Source organism: Lynx rufus, unplaced genomic scaffold (genome assembly GCF_022079265.1).
Source record: "Lynx rufus isolate CCGP_SWC_20201006 ecotype Redwood Valley unplaced genomic scaffold, mLynRuf1.p SCAF_2, whole genome shotgun sequence".
Taxonomy (NCBI): Eukaryota; Metazoa; Chordata; class Mammalia; order Carnivora; family Felidae; genus Lynx; species Lynx rufus.
Genome location: NW_025814834.1, coordinates 222,541,895 through 222,564,354, shown reverse-complemented (window position 1 = coordinate 222,564,354; position 22,460 = coordinate 222,541,895).

Here is a 22,460-nt window from a genome sequence, read left to right as displayed (position 1 = left end):
AAGTTGGGTCTTTCCGCCAGGTCAGCCTTACCCAGTCGGAAGGCAGAGTTAGTCACAATTATAAAGCAAGTTCAGGATTCCAAACTCGATGACATTTCACCACGTGATTAAACTTGGCTTCTCACACAGCACACAGAGCAAAACTCCGATTTAATCAGTCTGGGGCCCCTGCAGGCCTCCTCTGCTTCCGCCTGTTATCAGTCCTGGGGTGTCGTCAGCCGGTGCGGGTCTCCCTGAGATCTGGTAGCTGTGGTACCCTTCACTACTTGCGTCCCTGCTTGACGCAGGCTCTGGCTTGACCTGAGCGAGACACCCCATTTTGCCCTCTCCGCTAGGAGTCTGTGGGCCGGGAGTCCGCTCGCTGCCCGGCCGGGACCACAGCTCTCTCCAGCTTGGGGTCAGCACTGTCCTGAGCGTGGCAGCTGCCGGGGAGGTCACCAGATGGCCCGGCCCTAGCTTCTGGGGATCTGGGTTCTGGAGCTCGGCAGGGCGCCCCGAGCGGTGGCTGCTGGCGTTAGGTTATGGGCAGCGCGTGGAGGAGAACTTGGGGTCCAAGATGGCAGGACCCGCCAATGAAAGTGTAGTTGCTCTGTGTTTAGACAGAGATGTGCTGCATTTCTATGGGCGGCTTCTTGACGGCACGAGGCCTTAGCCCGGAAACCAAGGCAGCGTCTCTCCAGCCGCAGTTCCTGGGCTCCTGGCGACAGCGGCGCCCTCCTGGGCTCCCGGCGGCTGCGGTCACTCAGGGCTGCTTTTCGCTTCCGCTTCAGGCCCGGAGCTGGGATTTGCTTCGGAAAAGACAAAAGGCAGAGAAGGGGAAGGACAAGGGGGAGAGGTGTCCCTCACAACGGAAGGAGGCTTAGCAGGGAGCGTCGGGTGGCGGCGGGGTGGCCTCAGGACTCCTGGGTCCTGAGCAAAAGCCAGGACACCCCCAGGCATCTCCAGCGAACGTGCCCGGGGGTGCCCTTGAGGGGGAGGATGGGGTGGGAGGAGGTGGGCACAGTCTCCCCTGATCCCGTGGGACTCGTTACAACCCTTCTGCCAGCCTTGTCTTGAAGTTTAAGTTTGCTCAGGTGTCTTTCCTTTCTCAGTGCTTTGTATCTGGGTGTTTTGCCTCTTGTGAGTGTTCACACTGCGTTGTATTGTACAATAGGCTATGTGGTCAGCTTTGTACCCGTCCTCCCTGCAGCACTGGGCTCTGGGTGTCCTATCTTGTGAACGCTGTCAGGAGAGCTCTACATTCTTCTGCGCCCCCCACCCCCAGGGGGTGAATCACCAGCTCCTCCTTTTCCTGCACGAAATCCCACGTCTTGTGGGTCTGCTCCTCTGTCTTTCTGGTCCTGCACCCGTATCTCCCGGAAGCGGGGACTTGCTCCTTCCCTACTGGGCACCGGTCAGGGCCGATGTCCCTAGACCGCTCTTCCCTTTCAGCTTTGTTCCCCAGGATGGGGATGGCACTGGGGTGTGAGAGACTTGGGGGAGCAGGCATCTGACAACGGGGGCCTCCCCACAGCTGCCTGGGGTGAGCTGACCTAGGCCCAACTCCCACCGCACCCCCAGCCTCCTCCTGGTCCACTCTGGCCCTGCAGAGCCCCCCGCGCCCCCCCCCCCCCCACAGGGAGGCATCTCAGGCCCCTCCCGGCCAGCCCCTGCCCGAGGCCCCTCCCAGCCACCACAGACCCTCCTGCTCAAGGCCCGGGGTCCGAGCTGGTCTCCTCTGGGGCTCCCTAAGGAAAAGAACCAGAAAGCCTCCCTTGCAAACAGTCAGAAGCACAGAGGCTCCTGCCAGGTGGAACCCCCCCCCCGCCGCCGCCCTGCTCCTCTGAGGGCAGAGCTGCACCCTCAATGGCCCAATGCCATCCCTCCCTCGCTGTTACCACCTGGCATCGGGAAGCGGGGACAGAGTCCTGGGGACGCTGCGTGTGCACGTGTGTGCAGCCCCGCACGTGAACGTCCGTGCCACACACCTGTCTACCTGCCTACGGATGCTCGCCTACGTTTCCACACGCGCGCTGCACGCCCGTGTGCGAGCCTCTCCTCGTGAACCCTACCCGCACCCCAATCCTGACCTCAGCGCCTGACACGGAGTCTGCTCAGGACCCTGGGACCCCAGACAAGCCCCTCGCAGATGCTCCCGGAGTCCGTCCACAGGACACACGGGTGTTGACGTGTACACACGTGTACTCTCGCCTGACCAGAGCTGGCCTGGGGCCCAGACATGAGGAAGAAGTCGATGCCTCAGGGGGGTCCGGGGGCAGCAACCCCGGATGGGAGCCACCCCCTCAGAGAGCAGGATAGGTGACCTGGAACCCAAAGGGACGGAGGTGACCCCGTCCGTGGATGTTTGATGATGGGGGTGTGGGCCATGTCTAAAGGGGCACCGTGCTTGGCGGGGAGGGAGGACCCCCCATGTGACCCTGAGGAGGGAGGGCAGCCAGAGTGAGCTGGGCCCAGGGGCGGCAGCCGAGTGGCGGTGGGCTAGGAGCTGCCCCCTCTACTGCCCCACCCTAGACACAGGGCCTGGGGTGCCCCCATGTGATCCCAGTGCTTCTCAACACCCAGGCAGAGTTGGGGGGACACATGAGGGAGTCTCTGGGAGTCCGTAGAGTGAGATCTGAGGGGCGATGCCCCCAGGGAGGCACGGCCAGGTGGGGGAGCTTTTCGGACAAGAGGCCGTGCCCTGGGGTGACGCCCTGGGGTGAGCACGTGACCTCCAGCATCTCACACCCTGTCCAAGGTGTGCTGCCCGGAGAGCCCAGCCCAGAGGCACACTCCTGAGAGTGATCTGTGCCCCGTGGGGAGCAGGTGGGGCCAGGACTTGGGGAGCTTCCCAGGATGCTAACCAGGGGTGGGCGTGGGGCAAGGGATCCCTGTGCATCAGGTGGAGAACTGCCTTCAGGGGTAGGTCTGGTTTCAGCCTGAGAGGCTCAGGCAGCTTCCCTGGGCCCCCTGAGGGCAGCAGAGCAGCCAGGGTGAGGGGTATGGGGTACCCTCTGCCTTGGGCCCCCATCTCTGAAGCAGCAGCTTCAGGGCTCAAGTCAGAATGAGGGTGAGAGAACCTGCTGAGCATTCCAGGCACGGGGACCTCCCCTGGGTCCCCTAGTGACTCCTGCTTCACCCCAAGCTCCGGGTCTGCTGGACAGGGCTGCCGTGGGTGCCTTGTGGCCGAGGCAGGTTTGAGGTGTGGAATGCCCCACGAGGGCACGACATCCCCCTAAGGTTAGTCACTGGACTCGCCCGCGGCGCCCACGTTACCTGTACCCGCCCCCCGCCCCCCATCCACTACTCAAGGCTGCTTGCGAGTGACTTCTGTTCGTGTGATCTCCAGCTTTCCTGGTTATCACTACTTGATGCAGACGCATCTGCACTTTGCTTGGATGGTTCCAGAAGCCTCAGTGGCTGAGTGGCCATACTCTGTCTCCAGCACAGGCCATGGGGTGTCTTGCCCAACCCAGCTTTGCAGTCCAGTAGCCCCTGACAGGTTAGTTAGGCATCCAGCCCTCACCCCCACCCCCAGAGACAGAAGCCCCGGAGACGTCTCTTTACATCTGGCTCCAGGAGGAACCTCTGGCCGCCAGGACACCCATCAATCAAGGCCAGTAAACAACCCAATGGGACCGAGGGTCTTCAAGAGGCTCCCACATCCCTGGGACCCTGGCCCAGCCCTCACCCGATCCTGAGGCAGAAATGAGCGGGGCCCTGGAGGACCATGCACCCCAATGTGATGCAGGGATCCCCGAGGCACTGCATAGGGTCAGGTCCCAAGCCTCAGCCAGACCAGAGGCCCACAGCATGGGGGAGGAGAGGAGGCCCCACCCATGGTACAGGTGCGGGCACCGGAAAGGGGCCTGTGTTGCCGCCCCCAGACTCCACTTAGACCCAGGGTGGGGGCAGGGTCCACTTTCCGAAAGGACTTGAGGCGCTGCCCAGCCCACCTGCTCCATCTGGCTGGGCAGGATTTTGGCCCATCACTGTCATCAAAGCAGCCCTGGGCTCCTCCCTCAGACTGTCCCCATTCCCTCTCCTCAAAGGCCCCCAGGTGTCCCGGACTCCAGGTCCAGAGCTGAGCAGGGGCACATGCCCCTGCCCAGGGCCCCATCGCAGATGACCACGCCCACTTCCTCCACCCTCACCCACACAGCCCTGCTTCTCAAACAGGGCTCACTGTACCCACTCCTGTCCCCACCGGTCAGGGACGAGGGTCCACCCTCTGTGTAACAGGCCTTCCTACACCCTCCCACTACGTGCTGCCCTCACAGAGGCCTCTCTGCCCCACCCTACAACCCAAGCCTCCATGAACAGGCCTGCAGCCTGTGAACCCCCCACCTCGCCCTGGTCAGTGCCCTTCATGGGTCCATCTATGCTGTTCCTCCCTAGCCTTGGGGGTCCCGCCCTGCCCCAGTGTCGGAAGGTGCCAGCTCCCTTGGTTCCCTAGGTCTCTAAACAAGACCCTCCTTGGGGCACCTGGGGGCTCAGGCAGCTGAGCATCCGACTCTCGATTTCAGCTCAGGTCATGATCTCACGTTTCATGGGATCGAGCCCCGAGTCTGTGCTGACAGCACAGAGCCTGCTTGGGATTTTTTCTCTCTCTCTGTCCCTCCCCCATTCTCTCTGTCTCTCTCAAAATAAATAAACTTTAAACAAGACCCTGCTTGGCCACAGTGATGTCTCCAGTTCCAACCTGTTCCTCTGCAACACACAAAAAAACGCACTGCCTCCTCCCTCAGCACTTCTAGAACTCGTAGCCTGGCTCCTCCCTCCCGCCAAGGTCACAGTGACCTTCTCCCACTGGTCTAGCTCCCTCCATCGCCCTCCCCCCTCACGCTGTCCTCTGATGCGGTTGGGACGCCTCAGGTCCCAGCACCTGTGCACCAGCGGCCACGTCTGCCTCTTCTTCCTCCCACTGACAGGCAGGCCCAGGCCGGTCCCCAGAGCCCTTCTTTCCCCGCTGCTACACCCCAGCCCCTGGCCCTTCCAGCTATGCCGGAATCCTGGGACAGAGTTACCGAGTGTCTTGGAAAGGCCAATCCAGACCCAGCAGAGCCACAGGTGCTGTGACAGCAATCTCACCAACAATTCTTTTTTGGTCTGTTTTTGCTGTTTATTTTTGAGAGACGGTCAGAGCACGAGCAGGGGAGGGGCAGAGAGAGAGGGAGACATAGAACTCGGAGCAGGCTCTAGGTTCTGAGCTGTCAGCCCAGAGCCCAAGGTGGGGGTTGAACCCATGAGCCGTGAAATCATGAGCTGAGCCAAAGTCAGAAGCTTAACCAACTGAGCCACCCAGATGCCCTCCCCCACCCCCCACCCCCACTGTTCTAAGCAAAGTGTCGAGGCACAGCCGAAGGCTCAGCCGAGCCCTGACCCTTCTCAGGGGTGAACCCTCAGCACCTTGTTACAATAGCTCAGACTCCTTCCCGACCGCTGCCCCTCTCGTGCCCAGCGAGCTTGTCGAAGGGCATAGATTCTCTTCACAAACGATCTCTCGAACCCGAGAGTCCCATGGGAGCTGGTCCTCGGGCCACTGACACCCTAGGGGTCCGTCTGGGTGGCCATCATGTCACAGTTTCCCAAAGCTGCGTCCTCTGTGCATCCTCCCAACCCTGCCGGCCCTGCCTCGGATTTCCACTGCACCCCAGGCCACCAGCTTCCCTTGTGCTGCGTCCACTGCACCCCAGGCCACCGGCTTCCCTTGTGCTGCGTCACCCCCTCCCGGTAGCCTCGCCCCCCCCCCCCCCCCGGCCCCATCCTGTGGAGCAGTGGCTCCTCCCCCAAACCCCTCCCCCTCAGGGCTTCTCCCTCTGCTGCCCACAGGTCAGGGCCCAGACTGTGAACAAATCGTCTGTGGATGGATTTCCACGCCTCCTGTTGTCCGACCCGAAGGGTGGGCAAGAGGGTGGGGGGGGTCTCCTGCTGGCGTCGGTGAGCAGCACAGGGAGGGTGGCGGGACCAATGCCGCTGTGGGGGTCACTGATAGGAGTGTCCAGACCAGCCAGCGCATGGAGACAGAGGCACATTGGGGGCTCCTGGGGCCAGGGGGCTACCTGGTGGGTCTTCCTTCAGGGGGCTAAAGTGTTCTGGAACTAGATGCTGACGGTGGTTGTACAACATCGTGAGAGCACTAAATGCCACTGAGTTGTTCACTGTAAAATGGTGAGCTTTATGCTATGTGAATTTCACCTCAATTAAAAAATACTCCCTTGGTAAACACGTCTCCCATCAAACCAAATCCCATCAGAATAGGATCCAGGTGTTGCTTGGGGCCACCGGGCCCTCTCACTCCTGAGGCGGCTGCCCCCCAGTTTCTGTGTGGATGGGCCCTGGAAGGCTCAGCTCAGGAAGGCATCTGTGCCCCTGGAAACAGGGAAGCCAGGCTTCCCTCGTGTGTGTCTGAAAAACAAATCTGCTTGGTGCCGGGTGGGCGGCCCCAGAGCACAATTAGACTCCAACGAGTGGAAAAAGAGGGTGGTAATTTTCCCGAGCCCCATCCCTGGTGGCAGCCTCAGGCATCTCCATGACACTTTTCTGCCTTTGGAGACCAATTACCCAGGTGGAGGGGGATAGCTGGGCCCAGTGGCCTCGTTAGCTTGCTTTCTCCGCTGGAGGGGGACCGGGGAGGGCAGCTGGTCCACGGCCCAGACAACTCGGCCGGGCCCCAAGGACCTGGAGATGCAGAAGGAACCTCACCACGCCAGGGCCCCCAGGTGGGCTCAGGCCTCTGCCAGCGGGAGCCAAGGGCAGGCCCCACCCCCGGGGCCCGGGGGCGCCAGGGGGTGCAGGAGTGCGGAGCTCCCTCCCTGCCGTGACAACAGCCCAGCTGACGCCTGCCTTTCCTGGTGCTGGGGTTGCATCAGACAAGGGGCCCCTCGGGGGCCCCAGTAGCACCTTAGGCACAGGGTGCGCCCTGCCCTGAAGGCCCAGGCTCCCCGCCCCAGGCCGGAGCTGCCTTGCTCCACGGGGGTGAGGGCGCCTGGCGGTGTGGGTCGGGCTCTGCCCCCCTCGGGATTGTCACAACCACCGCTTGTCCCCTGATGCCACCTTACCTGATAAATATGGGGTTTCTGGATGATTCTTTCTCTAGGGTCTGTAAGGCAGTCTGCTCAGACTTGATAGGGACAAGGCCAAACCAGAGACTGGTTCCAGAACAATTTCCCAAATAGGCCACCGACTCCCTGAAGCCCTCTCAGAGTAACCCTGGCTTCCGCCAGGATCCATGACCTTTCCTGACCCCTTGCCCACCCTCCACGGGAGCAAGAGGGGCCCAGGGCCTTCTGCGGGCCCGCTCCCCATCACCCTCTGAGAGGTACCTCCCAGGTACCTCTCCCCAAAGCCCCCGGAACCTTCTGACCACCTTGAAGCAGAAAACGTGGGGACACAATGTCCTCATTTCTGCTTATCTGCAGATAAGCATCTACGGGAAGAGTTGGCTGTGGCACCAGGATCTCCCCCTTGGCTCAGGGCGTCTGTTGCCAAAGGGCCCCCAGAAAGTTAGGAGGGGCCTCACCCACAGCACCCCTAGTTTCCTTCTTAGAGGTCACCCCCACACCCCTCTAGACAAGCCCTTAGTTCCCTGCTCCCTATAGTCATATGTGCATCTAACCTGGGACACAGGCCAAGACCTATACTTCCAGTCCCTCCCCAGCTGGACCCGGAGAAGAAGCCCCATAGGACAGGCCCCTACAGGAAATGGACAGAAACAACCCCCCCCCCCAGGAGCAGGATGGGGCATCCCCAGGTGGGACCCCAGGGAAAGGATGGGGGAGAGGCCCCACAACCCAGAGTGACCTCCTCACTGATCCTGCCTGACCTCGCTGACTTCATGTGACCTCATGGCTGACCCCCTCCTGACCCTCTCACCTCATCAGACCTCGCTGACTTTCTTGCTGACCGCCTGACCTCGCTGAGCTCCCCTAACCTTCTCGCTGAGCCCCCTGACCTTCTTGCTGACTTCACCTGATCTCCTCCCTGATGCCGCCTGACCTTGCTGACCTTTTGCAGACTTCATCTGACTTTCTTGCTGACCCCACTTGACCTTGCTGACCCCACCTGCCATTCTCATTGACCTCATCTGACCTCTTTGCTGACCCCACCTGACTCTCTTGCTGACCTTCTCACTGACCCCACCTGACCTTGTCCCCCTCCTTCCTCGGATCAGGATTTCGTGAGCCCTCACTTCCTGTCAGCACTGGGGACACCTGGAGGCTCGTGGGGCCTACAGCCAGCGGAGGGGTGGGGTACCCCAAGTTTCAGAGGCTAAACCCATAAGAGAGAAGGAGAACATTCCAGAAGAGGGGCAGCGTGTCTCCAGCCAGGGAAGCCCCTAGGAAGGCTATGGCTAGGGTGGGAGCCCCTGGAGCCCCTGGGAGCCCCCACCCAGCACTGTCTGGGGGCTGGTGGGCAAGTTCCCCCACGCTGCAAAAGCCCCTCAACATCACTTTAGCCTGGCTGTGGGGTGGGCTCTGGAGCCCGACCCTCTCCCCTGAATGTGAGAATTTTCACTCAAATTAGATGCTAATGCCTGCTGCAGCTGCCGATTTGGAACGCAAATCTGAACCACCACACAAATGCTTCCGCAGCCCTGTGGCCCCGGGGGTGGGGGGGGCAGAGTGGGTTCTCCCCAAATTGGGTTCCCCAGGACACAAGGTCGCCCCTGTTGGTAGAGCCACTGGGGCGTCTGGCATCTTCCAAGAGCTCTTCCTGCACACGACAGACTTGCCCATGTGGTCCTGGGCCAAGCCTCAGAAGGGGGCTTGGCCTTCTGCTCCAACTCCTGTGGTGGAGGCCAGCGCCTGGGCAGCCCCTGCCTGCAGGAGAGGAAGGAGGTCAGCACCAGGGTCAGCTCCAAGGCCACTGTTAAATAAAGCCAGCCCTGGTTACAAGTTGACCTTGGGCATTTTGCTGTCATTTTGCCTCCACGTGGGGAAAGGTCACAGCGACTTCAATGGTGCCTGGTGCCAGCCTGGGAGGGACACAAAAACTGACGCTCTTGGGTCCTGCACCCAAGACCTGACCCTTGTCCTCTGACCCCAAAGTGCGGGCATTCCCCCGCCCAGTGGTGAGTGTCCCTGAAGGGCACCTGGAGATCCAGACAGAGCTGACACTCCAGCAGCGTTCATTCGTCCATTCTGCAAATGCCCGTGGTGCCATCTGTGTGCACTCTCACCCAGTCTCCTGGTCAGCCCTGAACAAAACTGCAGCCCGGTCACGAGACCTACCTCAGACTGTGCGCGTGGTTGGCACATAAGTGCTGGGTAGAGTGCGGGCCCCGCTGGAAGTTAGCAGATGTCTGGGTCTCACTGAGAGGTAATACGTGAGCAAAGAAGCCAAAAGGGTGAGGGTGCCACAAGGAACCCCCAGGAAGAGGCCGGGAACGTGGCAGGGGTGATGGGGTGGGGTGATGTGGGCCCGGCTGTGGCAAGTTCTGAGTCAGAGGTTGGGGGGGGGGTGCTGCCAGGGACCAGGGACAGCGTGTCTCCACGTGCTGTGGGTGAGGCTGAGCCTACAGCCTTTGAGGGCAGTTGCAGGGGCCAGTCAAGATCACAGCACTGACCCAGGAGAGACCGTGGCGGTCAGAGCAGGCAGCGACACAGGTCAGAAGGACCCCCAGGTCTGGGTGCACTAAGAAGGTCCAGCCAGCTCTCCTAGGGGCTGCGGCCGGAGAGGGTGCAAGGAGATGGGAGGGCCCCTGGTAGACATGGGGCAGGTCCAGACCGGTCTGTCATGGCTCTTGGACACGCTGTGGCAGGCGGGTAGTGCGTTTGGGAGCTGTCGGCATGACGACTCTTCGGTCTGGTGACTGGAGAGGGTGTGGGGGAGGGGGACAGAGACATGGACAGACTGGGGCCTGGCCAGATTAAAGGTGGGGACGGGAGCAGGGGTTCCTGGAAGCCAATGAAAGAAATGCTTCCAGATGGAGCTGCGGACCCATGGTGTCAGAAGGTCAAGGGCAGGAGGCTGAGGACAATGGCTGAGAACTCAGTGCTGGAAGCAGGGAGGAGGAGGCAGGAGGAGACGGGCCGGCAGGGCTCACTGCCCAGCGAAAGGCACGCAGCCACTGGGAGAAACACGTGTTAGGGCCGCGCTGAGGCAGCCTGGCAGCATCCCGGCCAGAACAGACCTGGATGACAGTGACAGAGGGTAACCGGTCAATGAATGGGAATGCGTGAGGTGCGGGGGGAGGGCAGGGGACCACTTTTCCTTTCAGAAGAGCCACGGAGGAGAAAATTGCCAGCCCCGACCACCAGTGAGCAAAGCCACAGCCTCTGCTGTGACCACTGCCAGGGGTGCACAGCCTGTCAGACCCCTGCACGGAGGGACTTTGTGCAGAAGGATGGGCCTGGAGCCTTCAAAGGGGGTCCCGGCAGTCAGGAAAAGGCCGAGGAATGTTCTGGACCAACTGAGACTAGGGGACACCACAGCTCAGTGCAGCATACGGTCCTGGGTCAGATCCTTTGGGAGGACAGCACTGGGACAACTGGTCAACAGGGTCTGAGACCAGCCTGGAGGGCATGGGGCAGGTGACGAGAATTCCCAGGCTCGGTGGCCGTGTGGTGCTTTGGTAGGGGTGGCGGTATCTTTGCTTGTAGGTCAGGGGTGAGGGGCATCCAGCCAGCAACTCACTCTCAAGTGTCCTAGAAGAAACTCCCAATACTTGCTATGGAGTGGGGTTCATCCAAATATACTTGCTATGGATTGGGGTGCACCCAAATCCGTGTGTTGAAGCCCTAACCCCTCAATGTGTTGGTATAGGGAGGGGGGTCTTTGGGAGGAGATCAGGTTAGATGAGGTCATGAGGGTGGGCCCCGTGGTGAGACTAGTGTCCTTCTAAACCGAGGGCTCTTCCCTTTCTGCTTGCACACACCAAGGAGAGGCTGTGGGGCCACCGTGAGAAGGTCTGCGAGCCCGGAAGGGGCCTCACCGGGCACCATATCTCCTGGCACCTTGATATTAGACCTCACAGGCCCAGGAACTGTAGGAAACAAATGTCCATTGTCTAAGCTGCCCGGCTTGTGGTGATGCGTCACAGCAGCCCGAGAGGACTGAGACGGTATTGTACCTGCAACTTTTCTGTAAGTTTGAAATTATTTCAAAATAAAAAGGGAAAAAATGCCACAAAGGAAAGACTTGAGATAAAGCAAAATAAGGTCGCAGACAGGGCTGGGCCCTCCTCAGGCTTTAGTAGGCCCGTGCCAGGAAGGGGGCCTCGGGGAGTGAGGGCAGGAGGGAGGACCCCTGCTCTGGGAGATTCTGGAGGCCTGCGGTGGAGAGGAGCTGGGAACGGGGGTTCAGGGCTGCAGTCGCTGATACCATTGAAGAATTAGGACCGGGGGCATTGAAAAGCACGGAGTAAAGGCGTCTAGAGGTGCAGGTGATGGGTGAGGAGGTGATGACAGGAGGTGGAACACCAGGAAAGAGGGGACTTTGGCGGCTTGGGGGGCCCAGTACCACATGGGGGTGAGGCCAGGAGGGGCCTGGGAATCCCGAGTTTGGAAGAGGTTGGTTTGGGGGCTGTAGTGGTCTCAGGGCTGTGAGGGCTAGGAGGGCACCTGGTGCTTCCCCGGAACGAGGCAGAGGCCTGGGGATCTGGTCTGAGACACCCCCCCACCAGGGGGCCAAGTCTGCACTGGAGGCTTTCCCGCTGCTGCTCTAGACCCAGCTGTGTGGTGGAGAAATGAGGGTCTGCTCTGAGTGCAAGAGCTACAGGCCCTTTTCCAGAGGGTTCCTGCACAGCTGGGGGAACGCAGTGGAGTCCTGGGGTCCCTAGTCTGCTTTGTCCCCAAGTCTCAGGCTCTCTTTGCAGCCGGAAGATGGGAGCCCCTTTAGACCAGGCCTCCTTTCCTGAGTGCTCAGTGTGGGGCTGATGCCCACAGATTGTGGGTTCTCAGGAGCAACATGGCATTCATAAACCTCCAGCTTTGGCCAAGGCGGTGGGGGCGGGGGGTGAGGCCAAGCCACCTGTCTCCCTGGGAGATTGTGTGACCTCGGGCCTGTGGCCACGCCCTGTTTGTGCAGCGAACACAGATGCCCAGGTCGTATTCCACATCTGGGAAAAGTTCCCCCGGGGCCTCCAGGCTCCCGGTTTCTTCCTGAGAGGCCACTGAATCACTGGGCCTGGCCTCACCTAAACACCAGAACCTAGGCCAGGCCCAGCTGGCGTAGGCCCCGCAGGGCAGAAGAGGGCAGGTGGAGTTCAGGTTCCCAGCAGGATGAGTCCGGGGGCACCTGCTGCGGTCTGGAGCGGCTCAGTCCCGGCAGGGCAGGCTGGGGGTTACGGCTGGCAGGAAGATGCGCCCCCATCCCCGGGGCCCTGCTCAGCCAGCATTGTAGGCCCACGGACACAGGAGGAGCCAGGATTCAGGACTCCCCTGAGCCCCACTGAGCACCCCCCACCTGCCCACGAGCTCTGGCTTCACCTTGGCTGCCAGGGCCAGGAAAGGTAGAAGGAAGCCTCAGGTGGGGTCCAGCAGCCCCTCGGGCTGGCTCTGCCCGGGGCCCTCCATGCCTGAGGCCTGTGGAGCGCAACCTGAGGGTCCTGAAGCACCTCAGCACCTCGAGACCCCCAGGTGGACAGATCTCCTGCCGGGTAGGCAGTTCCTCGCAGTTGGCGGGGGAGAGGGGGTGGTCAAGAGCAAGCAGGTGTCTCCACGCAGCCCACAGGGGAGGGCAGGGCCCAGCTTCGCCTGTCAGTCACTCAGCAGCGTGTGCTCTGCACTGACGCTGGGCACCCTGTCCCATCCTGGGCCTCATAGCTCTGGCCCCTGTCGTCTTCCTCAAAGACAACGGGGTGGTCAGGAATCTGCCCTGGCCACCTGCCGGTTATGACCAGGAAATATGGCTCTAGGTGACAGCGCCGGAGGTGGGGGCTGGGGGACCTCCTCGGCTGGGCAGCCGTCCCTGACAGTGCCTTGGCCTGGCCGGCCAAACCAGTTGGAAACAAGGGCCAAGCAGAGAGGAAGGCCAGGGGTCAGCGGGGCTAGGGGTGGACTGGCTGAGGTCAGAGTGTGGCAGGGCTGAGCTGGCCTTCCCCCATAGCCTCTCCCCAGCCTTCCCCAGCAAAGGGGCTTTGAGGGGTCCTGGGCTGAGGGGCTGAGGAGACAGCGTGCAGACACTCCTTGTGACGCCAAGGTCCCAGGCCTGTGGTCAGTTCTTGTTGCTCAGGACAAAAGGGGGCACCCACCAGCTGCTCAGACCACAAGCCAGTCTTTGCTCAAAGCCTCTGGGAGTGCGGGGTACTCGGACCCACCCGCCCCGACTCCCCCGCCAGAGCCGGCAGGGAACACCTGCCCCGATCAGACCCTGAGTCTCTAGAGCTCCCTCTGGAGGCTGGAAGAGAGGAGGCCAAGAGGCCGGGCAGCAGAGAGGTCTGAGTGCCTGCTGGGTCTGCACCTCCATTTCCGTGGCTGCTTCAGCTGTACTGAGACTTCCCTGCCTGGCTCCCTCCCGGAAGCTCTGTTTCTGGCAGGTGCTGCCTGTGAACCCACTGAGCCCCCTGGAATGGTGACTGGGGGGAACTTATTCAGTGCCCACGGTTCCAAGGTTCCAGGCACATCCTTGGAAGGGTCCTTGGCTCGGTCCCAGGGTTTTGGTCTGGAAGTACCCTTGTCCAGAACCTCTCGGCTCAGGATGTACTTGAGGACAGCACCAGGGTGCCCCTGGGTCCCCGCCAGCGTGCCCCATCAGAGTCTGCTTTCTGATGCTGACCGCCGCAGATTCCCGTGCACAGGGAGTCAGAGAAGCCTGTGTCCTCAGCTTGACACCTGAGACCGCCTGTCTCCCCAGATCCGTCCTCTCTCGGGCCTGCTCCTGGGGTTTGCCTCTCACACAGCCGCCCTTGGCTATCCAAGGCAAGGTCCATCTCCTGAGCCCCCTCGATCTCTCAGGGGCTGGACCCAGCAGCCCTTCCCGACCTGGCCCCGAGCAGGCTCCAGGTACAGAGGCCGCCCAGTGATGGTCCCAACAGACCACACGTGGAGGTGACCGTGAAAGCGCTGAGTGTCGGGTCAGAGTCCCAGGAACATTCAGCTCACGGTCGACCAGACTCAGGGTCCCCCAAGTTCCACACACCAAACCCAGCCTGACCGCAGGCAGGTGGGGGATGAAGGGACCTTGGCCACAGCCCTGCCTCATGGCCCCAGCCAAGATTTAGTGGCAGCCTCAGACCCGGAGCCCCCCACCCCCACCCCCGCTCCATTCTGAGTACTGTCCCGCCTTAGGGCCCAGGGCTCGTTTCTGGCAAACACTCCCGTCCCCGTCTCAATCTCCTCACCTTCCCCTGACACCTCACCCATAGCAAACTGCTTCGGTCCCAGGCCACAGATAGGACACCTGCCAAGGTCACTGGCAGGAATCTTCAAAATATATTTAAATAAACTTTTTATTTCCAACATTTTCAGACACACAGAGAAGTCGCAAAGACGGTGCCAGGCTCCTACACCCAGCTCCCCCCGTCGTTAGCAGTTTCCATCTAGTACGAATCATCGGTCACAGCGAACCGATATTGATAATGTTATCTGAAGTCCACGCTTCATTCAGATTTCCTTAGTTTCTCCGAAATATGATCCTTCTGTCCCAGGATCCCGTTCAGGATCTTACTTGACGTTTCGTTGTCACATTTCCTTAGGTCCCTCTGGGTTGTGACAGTTCCTCCTTGTTTTTGTTGACCTTGACAGTTCTGAGAAGTGCCAGTGACGTGTCTCTGGAAGCCGCGTTGATGTTCTTCTCGTGGCTAGACTGGGGCGTGGCTTTGGGGGAGGCCCACGGAGGTGCAGTGCCCTCCTCACCATGTCACGTCAGGGAGGCCTGTTGTCACTGTGACTCATCACTCAACTGCAGTTTTGCCACCAGTGGGACATTTTTTCTTGTCTTGTACTTTAATTTTAATGATCTTTGAGTTCAGTTGCTCATTGTTATTATCGCTGTCGTGTGAGTGTAAATTTAGATTGACCCACATTTAACACCTCAAACCTTCTCCCTGGAATCATTCTCCTGCTGATGTGTATGCTTTGTGGTGCTTTTATAGAAGGCTGTTGGTGGCAAATTTTCCCAGTTCTTCTTTCTTGACTTTTGTCTGTTGTGCCGCATTCCATCTTTGTTCTGAGGAAAGACCTTCTGGTTTGTTGTCACTCTGGGTTCTTTTTCCACTGTCCTCTGTTTCCATCAGCGCTGTCCAGACATCAGCAGTCACTCCCACTCTTGGCCGGTCTTGTTTTTCTCTGGCTGCTTTTAATGTTTTGTCCTTAGTTTTCTGGAGGGTTCACTTGGATGGCAAGGTATGGGTTTCTGTTTATATATCCTACGGGGGATTCACTGGGCTTCCTGAATCCGTATTTTGATGTCTTTCAACAGTTCTTGAAAATTTTCAGACACTTTCCTTTCAAACATTAATGTCTTCCATTCTCTTCTCTTTCAATTCTGTGTTTTATACAAACCCTTATATCTTACCCTCCCTTCTGTAGTTTTCATGTCTTTTTTTTTTCCATTTTTAGCCTCCATTCTGGACAATTTCTTCCATTCCCCAATTTTCCTATCTTCCATTCCCCAATTTTCTTTTCAGCTACTTTTTTTTTAATAAAGATTTTAAAAAGATGGGGCACCTCAGTGGCTCAGTCAGTTGGGCGTCTGACTTTGGCTCAGGTCATGATCTCACAGTTCGGGAGTTCGAGCCCTGTGTCGGGCTCTGTGCTGACAGCTCAGAGCCTGGAGGCTGGTTCCGATTCTGTGTCTCCCTCTCTCTCTGCCCCTCTCCCACTCGTGCTCTCTCTCTCTCTCTCTCTCTCTCTCAAAAATAAATGTTAAAAATTTTTAAAGATTTTATTTATTTTTTGAAGATTTTATTTTTAAGTAATCTATACACCCAATGTGGGCCTTGAACTCATGACCCCAAGATCAAGAGCCACATGCTCCAACAACAGATCCAGCCAGGTGTCCCTTCTTTTCACCTACTTTTAACCCGATGTTAAGCCTATCCATAGAGTTTCAAATTGTAGTTACTACATGTTTTCATTTCTAAGGGTTCATTTGCTTTTTTTAAATCTACTATATAATTATTATAAGTTCCAGCTGCTTGCAGATATTAAACTTGTTATCTTTTTCTTTTTCAACATAGTAATTTTTTCTCAGTCTGTGTCTGATAATTTCCAAATCTGAGGTCCTTGCAAGTCTTTCTGATCTCTGTTGTTTCTACTGGTTCTTGTTCACGGTGTCTTATATTCTAGCATGCCTGGTTATCTTTGTGTGCTAGTCGTTGTACTTGAAAATTTGTTTTCCTTCTGCCCTCCCAATTTGTTTTCCTTCTGCCAACCACCAGGGCCCTGCCTAGTCTGGGACCACCTTGACTTGAGAAAGATCCCTGCGGCTTGAACTGAGCCGCACTTACACCTCATTTTCAATGGAAACCTTGGGGCTCCCAGCTCTCTGCAGGGAAGGTGTCCTGTTAGACCCACCTCTGCACTTCGTGGGCACCCTGAACTTTCATTTATGTCCCCCAGCTCCCCAAGACTGTTAGAACAATAACTCTCATCTGACCCAACAGGACAGTGGGCTTTGTGTGCATCTGCCTCTCAAGGCCACGATTTTCCTTGGTTGCAGCCTGATAGGCCCTTTACCGGTTCCATGGCTCGCCAAAGCTTTCGCAAGATAGCTTAGTGTTTTGGTTTTCCGTGCGCAGGTTTGGCCTAAGAGCCTCCGCCTTCCACTATTGCTGAGAGGCAACAGCCACCGTACTGGCCACATTCTCCTTCATGGGGCTCTCTCGCCCTTGACTTTGGGGCTCCTCACTCTCCTTCTTGCTCCTCTGTCTCCACTGTGAGTCCATCACCTACTTCCCAACCAGGAATCCTGGGACTCCTCCCAGCACAGTGGACCCTGACTGTGGCCTCCATTCCCACCATCAGCAGGAGATAGCAGGTGTATCTCCTGCCTGGGTTCTCTGCCGACTTCCAAGAGCCAGTGTGGAATCTCCACTTGGAAAATTCCCACCCCAATTCCACCTGCCTAATCAGAACCAGCACATGTCTGAGCTGAAACCACAGGACACTGGGGAATAGTGTTCTGAGTCCTCCCCAAACTCCAGATGTTGGGGTGCCAAGGGCTCTGTCCTCGGGCCCCTGGTCTCTACCTGCATCTGCTCCCCTCCCATGGCACTAGCACCCTGACGCACTGCCTCCCAGAGATGGGGAGACTCAGAATGCCTCGGGCTCTGGTGACCCAGTGGCACAGAGGTGCTGAGAACACAGTGACCAGCTGCCAACAGGCCAAGTCAAGGAGGTCTGAGGGCTGCCCAAGGGACTTGACGTCCTAAAGGCCTCTGGGGACCTCAGTGCCAGTGGCTGTGGAAGACAGGGATGGGCTCTCGATGAGCACCAAAGAAGAAGGAAATGGACAACGAGGATCAGGCAAATAATTACCTAGCAGGAGGCTGTGTGTAAGGACAACGAACACAGGTTTTCAGACTTCTGGCCTAGTGTTATCTGGATGGCATGACCGAGTGTGGTCCCTGCGAAGACAGGCTCGGGGACAACACAGGTGCTTTCAGGGTCTCAGGCAGAAGGGGCCAAGGTCAAGACTGAGTCAGACTACAGGAGTTTGCATCAGAGTTGGGAGGGCCTGAGGGTGCTGAGGGTGTCGCTGCCAGGCCCTGCCGGGACACTGGGGCCTGAGATCATTGTCCAGGGCAGGCAAGTGGGGGAAGGGGTGACCAGGACTTATCCAGGAGATTTGGAGACGGGTCCCCAGTGCGGAGCCAACTTAACCCGATCTGTGGGCAGGTCTGAGGCCTCATGTGATGACCAGGCCTCCATCTGGGCTAGGCAGGGCTGGAGTGGTGCCTTGGGGTAAGAGAGGGGTTTTCCGGCTGTAGCCTTTGTGCTCCGAGCTTGGAGTGGCGAGCAGGTCCCTGGGTCCTTGTCTCAGGTGAGAAGAGCCAGGGCTTGAAGGGGTGGAAATCGATCAAAAGGTGGGTGAAGAAGGACCCCCTCGGTGCAGCATCTAATCACGGCAGGGCCTGCCTGCTTGTGCCAGGCTGTGCTGCCCGGTCAGCACGGCAGGAGAGAGCACCTAAGCCAGAGGCCTCCCCGCTGGGGGGGAAGGCGCCTCTGCTGCATCGGCTAGCTCAGAGTGGGTGGGGGGTGGCATGGTTGCTGGGAACGACACCACTGGGAAGTCCTGAGGAGGCAGAGCCAGTGCCCTGTGGGGGAGCCCTTGTCCTGCGCAGAACCGCCAAGTCTGAGCCCTGAACAAAAGGGTCTGGCTCTGCTGAGTCTGTGACTTGACCTTTTTCCCAGTTTCTAGGGCAGTGCTGAGGGGGCCCCTCCCCCATCCAGATCCACACCCCTGAGAGAGAGAGAGAGAGAGAGAGGGGTGACTAGCAGTGTTTGCCCCCTCCCCTCCCATGAGGGGCATTGACCCCAGACACAGCTGCCCAAGAGGAGCACGTGTGGGCTGGCAGGGCCCCCCCAGAGTCCAGCCACAACTGTCCCAGGTGTTTGCTGTGCCATGGCCAGAAGGTGAGTCAGACAGAGGAACCTGGGGCTTCAGGAAGACCCCAGCCTGTGCAGAGAAACAAGTGCCCGGTGCCAGCCAGAGGTGCAGGGACCTGCAGAGGCGTCTCTGAGCTCGGGTGCCCTCAGAACCCAGAGCTGGCCAAGTGCTAGGAGAGTCCCCCCGCCCCGAGTCCAAGGCTCTGGAGGCTCCGGGGCCCTCCCCCGGCCCCAGCACAGCCCCAGCCGGCTGGCAAGCCCCTGGCACGGAGGTGGGAGCCCCCATCAGCCTGGTTTCCAGGCCAAAGTCAGCCTCGGTCGGGTGCGGAGACCCTGAGGCCACCTGTGGCTGGCTGCCATGCAGGAAGTAGCCAGGAGCCACAGCACAACGGCCCTTTGTCCTGCTGCCTCACCCAGGCAGGCCTTGCCCGCAGCCAGGGCTGGGGGGCTGGAGGCTGGGCCCCCTCAGGCCCGCTCTGCCACCAGCCAGACTGTGTCCCCAAGCACGAGGTGGCCTTTATCACCCTCCCAGGTCAGGCCTCCCTGTCCCTAGAGAACCCGTCTCTCCTGTCCCACCCTGTTCCTGCTGCCATGGCAACGTCCGCACCCAGCAGGTGGGCCGGGCCAGAACCTTTGTCTGGCAGCCACCGGTGTCTCCGTCTCCATCTCCGGTGATCCTGGCACACACTGCAGCTGCCGCCCTTCAGGCCAGGACGACCCGGGCCCGTTGTGCCGCGTAGGGCGGCCCCAGGCTGATCGCTCAGGGCTCAGGCACCAGCGGGCAGGGCCACTGTGGCTCTCCCCTTGGAGGAGGCCAGAGGCTCCAGGTCCTGCCCCACTGCCCCCCGCCGCGTCCACATACGTCCTTGAGGGGTGGGGGCATGCTGTCCCAGAGAGACCTGTGGGGGGCAAGGGTCCCAGGCCTACCCTTCCAGCGCCCCTGCCCTGGGCAGGAGCTGGGATCTTGCTGCCGCCAAGAACTGGTGGCCGTGCACGGCTGCTTGGTCAGGAGAGGCTGCCCCAGGCTCGGGGTCTTGAAGCCGGCCATCGGCAGAGTTCAGATGGGCCTGAGAGTCCACAGGGCCCAGCCTCGTCGTCAGGGGCTGCCTGTGACAACTACAGGAGCACAGGAACGTCCCAACTGACCATTTGTCTGAAGCCGAGAGGTGTGACGCGTGGGAGCCCGGCCTGTGCGCCGAGCCCTCCTGGGCCCCTTTGCCAGCACAAGGGAGCTGACGGTGCAGGTTCCGCAGCGTGACTTTGGGTCATTTTTACTCTCCTTGGGACTCAGGCAGAGCAGGACAAGGAGAACGGTGAGTGTCACCGTCGGGCCAGAGAGCAGGTGCTTAGCCAGACCAGAACCTTCCTCTTCAAAGTGACAGCCAGCGGGGACGGTCAACGTAGGTTTCGTTGGCCGGGAGCCGGCCGGCCGTGCGGCATAGCAGCCCACAGCCCACTGCCCACCCGCCCACTCCGGACCCACCGGCGCTCGGCTTAGGGAGCTGGCCTCCACTCAGGAAAAGCCCAGCTCTTCCCTGGCCTTTCCGCTCCCGGGCCAGGAGCATCCCTCAGCGACACGGCTTCGGCCAGCGCGGGCAGCCTCTCAGCGGGACGGCGAGCTTGCTGCGCCCTTGTCCAGAGCGGGACAGGAGCGTGTGCAGGGGGCTCTTGCCCCGGGCCAGTCACGGCGCCGGCGGGCTGCTCTGGTGGCTCCCAGGACAGGCTCTTCACGCAACCTCCTGCAGAAAACTGTGTGGTCCCTTGTGAGTCAGAGTTCACTGCGATCCAGGTGTCTCTGAGCGTGTGTGAGCGCTGGAATCAACGGCAAAGTCCGGGGTCCTCCTCGCCCGGCTGGCGATAGGATCAGGGTCGTCAGACCAGGCCAGGCGTCGCTGCAGTAGCCACAAAGGCGAAAGACGGCCGCCACCTGGGCCCGCGACTTGGCGGGAGTTCACTTCTGCCTCACTCCAGGTGCCCTCCTCCCCGCAACGCTCTTCAGGGGACTGTCCCCCTCCCCGGCTCCAGGGGGCTCCTTCCCTGCCGTCCCAGACACCAAACCTGAGTGGGGCCTCATCCAGCCGCCCTCGTCCTCCTGGGAGCTTCTGAAGTCTGGCCACGCCATGCCCGCGAGCCCCGACCCCAACATCTCTGGGCAGAGCCAGGTGGCTCCTACGCACAGAGGCATCAAGCTGTCCTGCAGCCAGCGGACGGGTAGCGTGTGGAGGACAGGGCATGAGCCTGAGAAGGGGGTCAGCGGCGAGCAGCCCCTCCTCCCCTCCAACAGCAAACGCCCCTGGGTTCGTTAGGGGGCGACGCCTCGGTCTCCCCCAAGACACGGATGCCACTGGCAGGTGCGTCCTGACCCCAGCCCCACACGAGCAGACGCCCTGAGCGGGCATCGGGGGCATGGGGGTCCTCACAGTCCTGAACTGAAGGAGGGGTGTGCCTGGTGGGTCACCCTATCAGCACTGCCCTAGGGGCTGGAGGTTAGGGGGTCAGAGGTCACTGATGCCTCCAGATGCCGCGCCGGGGGCCAGGGGGACCAGACCAGCTCCTGGCTGTCCCGTCGGGAGGTGTGAGGGAGGAGCCTGCAGGTTCAGATACCCCCATCACCAGCACAGCTCTTTTGGGGCAGAAGGCCAGGCTGAGCTTGGCTGGGGAGTGGACTAGGGTGGACAGTGGACTCGGAACCCCACCCCAAGGGATTTCGGGTTGCTCCACTGGGACCCTCTGCGTGGCGGGGACACGAGGCCAACAGGGTGGCATCGCAGGGACAGCACCCTCTGGAGCCCTCTGTGGCAGCCACTCTCCTGGCCACATCCACCCCTGGAGGACAGCCTCTGGGTCTAAAGACCAGAGCCTGGACAGAAAGACAAGGCCCCACAAAGCCCAGTCCCTGGGCTGAAGCACGCCCGGGAGCCGACAGCCCGGGGACGGGCCCTTTGTGATCGGGGCTTGCAGGGGAGTTGCCAGAGTTCGCTCTGGAAAACAGCTGGGTCCTTTGGGATCCCCACTGGTGGGGCTAATCACGTGTGGGGCTGCGTGTCCTTGCGGGACCTTCCGCGGGGAGTGCCCTCCACCCGCCTCCCCAAACGGGGCTGGGGCCCTGCTCCTCCCCACCCTGCGGCCGTGGCCCCAGACCCTCGCAAACTCCAATGTGCAGTCTTGCATCCCTTAGCCTCGGGATCCCAAAATTGGGGCTTACAGGGGTTGCCACGACCTCAGCCCCCAGACCAGCCCCCCGCCCTCCAGAAGGGCTCCTCTTCTCGACACCAGCGTGTGAGTCTATGTGACCCACGCCCACCCCGTGCTGTGGCCTCCTGCCCTAGGGTTGTTGCTGGGGGCACCCAAGGAAGGGATCCTGAGAGATTCAGGCAGACGAGACCCCGCCGTTGCTGCCGCGGCTTGGGGGCCGGGGGCCCAGAGCTGAGAAGGGCAGGTCCAGGCTCTGCCCTCTGTTAATGGGAGATGTGGCCGTTGCCAGGGCCACCCCTGGGGCAGAGCAGAGGGTGCGGCGTGTGACCTCACTCGCCTCCCCGGGCTCGTCGGCAGGGCGGTGCCCAGGGGCCAGGACAGTAGCTGCTGCCCTGGGCCTCCCAGCTGCCTGCACACTTCACTGCAGCCCCTCCAGAAGCTCTCCTCCCTGGTTTTTGTTCAAGCTGGGCCCCGGCGGGCGGGCAGGCGGGTGAGCTGGGCGAGGGGGGGGCAGGAATGCGTGCGGGGGACTGCCGCCCGCCCAGCTGCTGCGTCACGTCGCTGCCTCCCTCCTGGCCTATGGGAGCCCGGGGGACACACCTGTTGGCGGCCAGGAGCAGAGATTGGTCGGCAGGGAGCAGGCACCTGCATGGGGCGGGGTGAGGCCCTACATGTAAGGCGAGCCCGGGGCCACCGTCTCTTCCCTGCCCTGCCCTTCACAGCTGCAGAAGGACCCGGCCACAGCCTCCATTGTTCCCCGTCGCTCTCAAAACTTTCCCGAAAGACCAGGCC